General features: G+C 44.1%; 1 pseudogene; it reads right to left on the reverse strand.

Annotated features, from left to right (window-relative positions):
- Positions 1-4298: 4298 nt before the first annotated feature.
- LOC119846724 lies at positions 4299-5373 on the reverse strand (annotated as a pseudogene).
- Between the last annotated feature and the right edge of the window lie 3745 nt (positions 5374-9118).

Raw genomic sequence — 9118 nt, forward strand, 5'->3', positions numbered from 1 at the left:
AACTGCTGCACTAACCCTTTATGCTCTTCTCTGTTTTACTTACTACCAAGCTATTATTTATCTACTTCACTGTTTTTTTTCGTTTGTGACAATTTTTGACATAGTTCTACAACAACATGGAATATTTGGGGTGTATTGCAGTACCCCATAGACAGAACATTTTAGCATTACTGAGTACCCTGGGACACAAGCCATTTGGTACTGAGATTCTGGATAGAAAGTAAATTTTAAAAACCATTGGTTACATTCAGTACAGAAAAGCACTTTATTTCTGGGGATACCACCTCCAGCAGCTCAAGATAAGCAGCTCCTATGGGGTTTCCCCCCTTAGCAGTTTTATTTAACCTTCAATAGTCAATAGTTAATTATTACTGGCTAGATTGGTGCTGCGTGAGGCGCTGAGCACCTCTGGATTAATTTCCATTCTTCCAATTCTTCTATGACTTCTTTCAGTGATTTTTTGTTTGTTTGTTTTGGGTTATTGTGTATTATTTAATGTACAGAGACACATCTTGTTCTAGTGTAACTGAAATTTGTACCTTTCCTGTATTTAGAGGGTTTGTAGCCCATCCATTTTTTATTTCAGTCCACCAGGATTTCCAGTCTTCTGGCATGGGACGTGGCTTTTTTGGTTTTATTGATTTTACAATTTGAGAAGCATACCTTTGGGGATTAGATTAACATTATCCTTCCTCCCTTTTATAGTAACGTGTCATTTGATACACATCTTTGAGAAATGTACGATTATTTTTAGTTGCTTATTGTGCCAGCTCCAATTACAATTTTTTCTGTGATGGCCCATTTCTCCTGAATGTACCAAACTGGAGAGATAGTGTTTTTACATTTTTCAGAGTAGCAGCCGTATTAGTCTGTATTCGCAAAAAGAAAAGGAGTACTTGTGGCACCTTAGAGACTAACAAATTTATTAGAGCATAAGCTTTCGTGAGCTACCGCTCACTTCATCGGATGCATTTGGTGGAAAAAACAGAGGGGAGATTTATATAAAATATAAAAATATAAAATAAAATCTTTATATATAAATCTCCCCTCTGTTTTTTCCACCAAATGCATCCGATGAAGTGAGCGGTAGCTCACGAAAGCTTATGCTCTAATAAATTTGTTAGTCTCTAAGGTGTCACAAGTACTCCTTTTCTTTTTGTTTTTACATTATATATTTGCTTGTTTTTTGATATTTTTTTATATTTGTACAGAGTTTGTGACTAGGTATGAGACAACCATCAATTGGAATAAGAGCAAAAGCAAAATTGCGATTGTGGTCTCTGCTTACAAAGAAATGTGCATGCCACGCCATAGCAAATAGATCTACGTACAGATGGCAACGACTTTGTATCATGTGTTGTATGCTTAACAGAAATCCAACAATTGCACAACGCCACCTAGAGACAAACACACAGCATCAAATGAAGACCAGATCTGTCTGGACGAATCATCTTGGCTAGTTATTCACTGCTATGGGTAGAATGTGCACAGGAAGGTTTTTCCCCTAAAGCTTCTCACGCCCATCCTGGAACACACACCCCCGGGGGAGAGGGGGCTTTCCCCCCAGTTTGAGAACCTCTGGACTAGATGATCTAATGGTTAATTCTGGCTTTAAACTCAATGATTCTGAATCATTGTCTTGAGTGGATCATTATCTTGTATGCAACTTAAACAAGTTGCTCCTCTGAATGCTTATAGGCACTCGACAAGGATAGATGCTGGACAAGAACTGGGATTGTTACAGTAAAACTGTGATATATGGTCTCTTTACCCTCTAAATCAGGTCCTTTCCTGTCATGGAGGGAGTCTCACAATTGTCCCACTCCTTTTGCTGGGGACAACACACCATCTATGCTAAACGTTTATCACCAAGCTGGTTCAATCAGACACTTCAGTCTCTTCCCTTTGGGTGCTTGTGACCAGAGTTATACAGTCACCCCCACCCTCCTTAAAACTAATAGATTTATTGGAAAACAGCATAAAACATTAGAGAAAATGTTTTTAAAATACCAGGCAGCTGTCACTTGTCTACACCCATCTATATCACGTTTCATTACAAGCTAAGTTACACGGAGTTTGCTCTGGAGATACAGGAACAGAACTGGCCCAACTTACATTCTTTTGGGAAACCAAGAAGCTCTTGGGACCCAGCCTACCTTCCCTGTGTCTCTGAGAGGATCTTCCCATTGGTTTGCTTTTTTCTTGAGGAAGCAGCCTTTGCTGAAACCTGTGTGAGCCTGGGCCCACTCACCATTGTAGTGCTCAGCTGTGTCCATGTTATAGGGCCAAAATGTGGAGCTAATCTTTGCACTCAGACTGATTTCTCCCAGCCAGACCATATAAGATGAAGCCCCCATGACTGTTGCACCATTGTTTGGCTGTTAGACCCATTCAGTCTGAATGGCTCGCAAACATGTGTCCGGTGACTGTGCTGAAACTCCCGGTATCCCTGCGATGCTCCAACGCTCCCCTCAGAAATCCACAACCTAGCCCTTACTATCACCCCCGAGCACCCACATCTGCCACAGAAAACAAGATGCTGGAGTCACGGGGCTTCCCAGAAGCCAGCTGTCACAGGAGGCTGAGTTAGGAAAACTTTTATAGACAAATGTCAGGGACATTGCTCTGGTGAACCCTGACACCGCCCTGATCTTCGGGTCTCAGAGTATTTGACCATGTGGAATGTCTTTATCCCCCCTAGACCACTGTGAAGCAGGGCAGGGCTACCAAGAGTATACCCCACTTTGGCCAAGTCCCTGTGGATGGGGACCACCCCAGAATGCTGTCTTGGCCCTGAGGTAGCCCAGCAGACACCCTGTCCTTCCCTCTTTGGTACTTGCAATGACTTACTCTCATCCTGAGGTACTTAAAACAAGACTCCCCTTTGTGGGGTTGCATTAATTCAGTTTTCTCCAGAACACAACCTCTCCTACCCTCCGGCCACATCCTCCTCCTTTACTCAGGAGACCCCACCACCCTGCATGCTGCAGTTAGCATTGGTTCAGGCTGTCCACACCCTCTGCCTCATCTCTTCCCTCAAATCTCTGCCCCCTGCTCTTCCAATTCCCCCGAGGCTCTGCCCCCAGGCCAGGCCAGAGCTGGGCCATGGGAAGAGCTACCCAGGGAGCTCAGGCCAATGTGGCGAGACCCAGACTCTGAGGATATGTCCTGGGGTGTGAGGACAGAAACTGGGGGCTGCTCTCAGGCCCACTAGTCACCTGTCCAAGGTAAGAGTCACGTGTGGGGCTCCCCACAGTGGCTATAGAAACCTGGGTAGCTCTTACCACAGCCTAGCTCTTGCTTCGGGTCTGGAGAGGGTTTGGAGCCTCAGGTAAAGAGGAGGAGCAAGGGATGGGGTTTCGGGAAAGAGATGGGGCAGAGGGGGGAGGGGATGGAACAGGGGGTTGTGTCTTCAGGTAAGAGATGGGGCAGAACAGGGGTGCCTCAGGGAAAGAGGAAGAGCAGGAGCCGGGTCACAGAGGGGACAGGGTTCCTGCCTGTGTCCCACTTTTGCCTTTTGACGAGATGGTCACCCTACAGTGAATGGGCTGGGCTGGGATAGGAGCCAGCCATGCTTCTGTGGGGCAGCGGATTCCCTTTTCCACCCCTTGGACAGCTGCTGGGGAAGCACAAACAGAGGGGACGGGGAGGGAAACTGGGCCTGAGTCTCTTGTCAGGACTCCTGTGTGTAAGACCCTCACTCACAGAGGCAGCTCTGCTGTGCCTCAGGGGGGAGGAAGTGGAGAGTGGGCTCAGCAGGTGTGCGGTGCTGAGCCATCAACGAGTTGCAGGGGGTTGCATGAAGGGCTCCTTCTGGGGCTCCTGCATTAACCATGTCTCTGACATGACTCAGTCACAAGCTGATGGCGTGGGGGACAGGGGGGTGTCCATGCCCCTGGAATAGCCCCTGTTCACAGCTGCTGCAGCACCCATGGATCACACAGCACTCAGAGTGCTCAGGAAGAAGTAGGATTGAGACTGCAGAACAGCCCTGCAGCTTTCTTCATGACCTATGGATGTTTAACCAGAGACGGGACAGTGACAAACCTGGTATAATGGGAAACAGCATCCACGTCCCTTCTCTTTTTTGTCTGTATTGACAGGAATTCTGAGGTCTGAGCAGCCAACAATATGGCTCTTTATGGGCCAACATCCTACCGGTCCCCTGGCTCTCCACGAACACAGTCACTTGGTAAATGCCACTGCCTCCCTTGGTCTCCTTCCCCCAGTGTGCTGTCCTCCCTCACCAGTGGGTGGAGGCAGTCACTAGTCCATTCCTCCAAGCCTTAGACCCTGTCTCAACCTCTCTCTATAGAGTGGAGATGAGTAGTACATCTCGTCTCAGATGTAAGGGTCCAGGATGGAATAATTGTCCGTGTCCTCTGTTTTTCATCTCCCATGTTACCAGTGCTGGAGCTGGGTGATGAACTGACCCTTCTCTTGACGAATAATTTGATTATCCTCACACGAAGGTGTTTGCTTTTCACACTGTACATGACTGGGTTCATCAGGGGCGAGACCAGCAGGTAGATGTAGCCCAGGAGAATCTGAAGCAAGTGAGAAGAGCTATTCCCGAATCTGTATATCAAAGACAAGCTTATCTCTGTTATGTAGAAGAGCTGGACGACAAAGAGGTGGGAGATGCAAGTGTTAAGGGCCCTAAGACATTTTGCCTGGGACACAACGCTCAGTACTGTTTTGAGGATCATCACATATGAGAGGAAGATGAGCAATGCGTCCACCCCCATTGTTAACAATGAAACAGACAAGCCACAGATGTTGTTGACTATGATGTCTGAACAAGCCAGCTTCATGACGTCCTGGTGCAGGCAGTAGGAGTGGGAGAGGACATTGGCTCGACAGTATCGGAACCATTTCAGGAGAAAGAGAAGTGGGATATTAAAGGGCCACCGATCTTAGCACAAAGAAAAGTCCCATCCTGGCTATTCTTGGTGGGGTTAAGATGGAGGCATATCTCAATGGGTTACAGATTGTGATAAAGTGGTCAAAGGCCATCAACAAGAGCACAGAGGATTCAAAGCATTGAAGCAAGTGTATAATGAATAACTGGGCAAAACAGGCATGGAGGCTGATCTCCCTAGAGTAAAAAAATAATACGCCCAGTATCATCGATATGCTGGCTATCAATAAGCCAAGATCTGTGATGGCCAACATGAAAAGGAAAATGTACATGGGCTTATGGAGGCTTGGGTCTGTTTTTATAATGAACAGAATGACTGAATTTCCTACTATCAAAATAACATACATTAAGCAGAAGGGGATAGAGATCCAGAGATAGACATCTTCCTGTCCAGGTATGCCGGTGAGAAGGAACACTGCAGAGCTGAATTTGGTGTCATTGACAGCTGACATAATGTACTGGGCAGGTCCAAGGAGTTTTGAACTTTCCTTCCTGAAAGGAGAAAGAACAGGAACTAGATGATATTTAGTGAGACATCTTTCTGCTCTGAGTGCAAGTCTAGAAACTCCCAGGATCTCAAGGAAGATCAGCAAAAATATAGTCTTGGATTTACACCACTGATAGGAAGATAGGCATTGCCAGACTGGATGAGACATGTAGTCCATTCATCTCAGTATTTAGGGGCCATTTCCTAGATTCTTTAGAGGAAAGTGGAAGAAGTTCTGCAAATAAGCAGCTATGAGATAACCTGCTCCCAAGGAAAGTTTTCCCCTGACACCCACTACTTAGACATATTTTGTGATGTAAATCAGGAAGGTTTAGAGCCCTACCAAGACTTTTAAAAAGAAATCCTCACAACTATAATTGGATTGACTTTTTACCCATATAAATATCTCATCCCTCTTTGAAGCCTGCTAAGCTCTTGGCCCCATAGACACCCTTTCTGGCCCATTGTATCATGACATGTGTGCAAACACACAACAAGTGCATGGTGATACTGGTCATTGTATTTATCAGTCCTTCATTGAAGCTATTTATAAATGTGTCTGCCGCTTTCCAGCACATGGGATAAATTCTTAGGGCCAGGTTCTGAATTCAGTTTCATTGACTTCAATCTAGGCAAAACAAGCTCTGAGGCTGATCTCCCTAGATTTAAACCACAATATACCCAGTATCGTCGGTATTGTGGCTATCAATAAGCCAAGATCTCTGATGGCCAGCATGGAAAGGAAAATGTACATAGGCTCATGGAGGGTTGGATCTGTTTTTATAATGAACAAAATGACTGAATTTTCTACTATCGAAATAGCATACATGAAAGAGAAGAGGACAGAGATCCAGAGATGGACATATTCCTGCCCAAGTATGTCGGTGAGAAGGAACACTGTAGGTGTGAATTTGATGTAATTGACAGCTGACATAACATACTGAGCAGGTCTGAGGAATTTTGAACTTTCCTTCCTGAAAGGAAAAAGAACAGGAGACTAGATGATATATAACGAGACATCATCATGATCTCAGTGGAATTCTAGAGACTCCCAAGAGCTCAAGGAAGATCAGAAAAAACATAGACTTGGATTTACACCCCCAAAAGGAAGATAGGAAGACATGCACTGCCAGAATGGATCAGACCTGCAGTCCTTCTCATCCAGTACCCAGTAGCCATGCTTCAGAGGAAGGTGGAGGAAGCCCTGCAATAGGGAGCTATGAGATAAACTGCTCCCAGGGAAAGTTTCCCCCAGGCACCTAATACTTAGATATATTTTGTGGTGTAAATCAGGAAGGTTTAGAGCTCTTCCAAGACTTTTTAAAACAATCCTCACTAATGTAATTGGATTTTCTGGTAACTTGTATAAACACCCAGTCCCTCTTTGAATCCTGCTAATCTCTTGGTCCCATTGATATATTGTGGCTGGGAGTTCCACAGCCTACTTGAGTGCTGTGTGATTTTACAATTGTGACATTCACACAGACACCCTTTCTGACCCTCAACTTCTGAGTGTGGCCCATTGTATCATGATGTATGTACACATATGGCAGGTGCAAGGTGAAAATGGTCATTGTGCTTATCTCTCCTGCATTGAAGCTATATATAAACATGTTTCATTGCCTCATTATATACATTTTTTTTATTTTATCTGCTCCTGAGAGTTCAAATTATGCTACTGCCTCTTTGCAGCACATGTGATAAATTTTCAGGGTCTGGTTCTGAGTTCAATAACATCGACTGCAATGGCATCATTCTAGATTTACACGTTAATTCGTTCAGATTAGGGCTCTGTTAACTTTCCCTTACCAAATGTGTCAGGTGATACACTTTTACCCCCAAGAATACCTCCAAGAGGAGTTGAAGTGCTTTGCCTCACCAATGTTGACTGAATCCAGACAGTTGGATCACTCTACAAGCTTCTCTTCATCCTCACAGGTCCCGTATCCTCTCCCAAGGCAAGGGTCTGTAGATATCTGCAAAGTTACAAGATGACACAGTTGGGTTGGGGCAGGGTTGGCATCACACGTGGGTGAATAATGGAAACATCAGGTTTGTACTAATATCCACTTGAGTGTGCAAGTTTTTTCAGGCATGCACGTATAAGAGGTGCTGGGTGAAAATTACATACAACCACTGTAACACTCGCCTTTTTTGCACCTCAGCTCACCTCTTTGCTGAAACACAGACCAGCGGTTCTGTTCTCACATGACTTTTTGGAAAGTCTTGCACAGGTATTGCAAAGGGATGATGTTCATGACCCCAAATGTAAGTGTTAGAAACAGCTTCTGGTCATTTATCAGGAGACAGTATCATACAACTGTTCACAGAACAAAGAGTTAATAGCACAAACCCATTGCAAACAGTATTTGGAATACTACTGAAATGCCTTCTTAAGCAAAAGCCATTAAGCAGTAAAGTTACCACTGCTCCTTCCTGTAGAGATTCCAACAACCCTGCTTCTGGCTTTCAATATACATGCATGTCTTGAAAGTTTGGTTGCTAATATTTGTATTACAATGAAAAGTTTTGGCATAACATTTACCCATCTGTACTTTAGTACGCACATATCAATCCATTCTTTCCCCTGAGATCTGCTTTCAGAGATGATTTTTCAGATTAGAGTGGGATTTAAAATGTAGCGTCTGTCATCTGGATTTCTTCAGAACTTGAAAAGATCACAGCGTGTAAGCCCTCATTCAGTCACTTTTCAGCAAACAAAAATCTAGTATCTCCTCTGTCCCTGGGTTAACAGCTGACTGGTTATCCTCAGGTTTCAGAGTAGCAGCCGTGTTAGTCTGTATTTGCAAAAAGAAAAGGAGTACTTGTGGCACCTTAGAGACTAACAAATTTATTAGAGCATAAGCTTTTGTGAGCTACAGCTCACTTCATCGGATGCATTTGATGAAGTGAGCTATAGCTCACGAAAGCTTATGCTCTAATAAATTTGTTAGTCTCTAAGGTGCCACAAGTACTCCTTTTCTTTTTGGTTATCCTCAGGTTCTGTTCTGTCAGTCTGTAGCTTGTATCTGGAGTGGTAACAGGCATCGGGGTCAGTAGAGAAAATATTCATTCCCCGAGCTCTCACTCTCTGGTACATAGTGACCTCAGAACCTGTTATTCAGGCACAAAGAGGGTTTGCAGGAAGTGGTTGTCAAAGTCATATACATGAGTATTCAAGGAAATGGAACTGCATTTCATACAGGAAAGTAATCTATTGCTCTCTCTCTCTCTCTCTGACCGTCTGTGTCTTGTTGTCATAAATATAAAGGGAAGGGTAAACACCTTTAAACTCCCTCCTGGCCAGAGGAAAAACCCTTTCACCTGTAAAGAGTTAAGAAGCTAGGATAACCTCGCTGGCACCTGACCACAATGACCAATGAGGAGACAAGATACTTTCAAAGCTGGAGGGAGGGAAAACAAAGGGTCTATCTGTGTGTGTGATGCTTTTGCTGGGGACAGAACAGGAATGGAGTCTTAGAACTTAATAGGTAATCTAGCTAGAGATGCGTTAGATTCTGATTTCTTTAAATGGCTGAGAAATTAGACTGTGCTGAATAGAATGAATATTCTTGTCTTTGTGTCTTTCTTGTAACTTAAGGTTTTGCCTAGAGGGATTCTCTATGTTTTGAATCCAATTGCCCTTTAAGGTATTTATCATCCTGATTTTACAGAGGTTATTCTTTTTACCTTTTCTTATTTTAAAATTC

Source organism: Dermochelys coriacea, chromosome 1, assembly GCF_009764565.3.
Source record: "Dermochelys coriacea isolate rDerCor1 chromosome 1, rDerCor1.pri.v4, whole genome shotgun sequence".
Taxonomy (NCBI): domain Eukaryota; kingdom Metazoa; phylum Chordata; order Testudines; family Dermochelyidae; genus Dermochelys; species Dermochelys coriacea.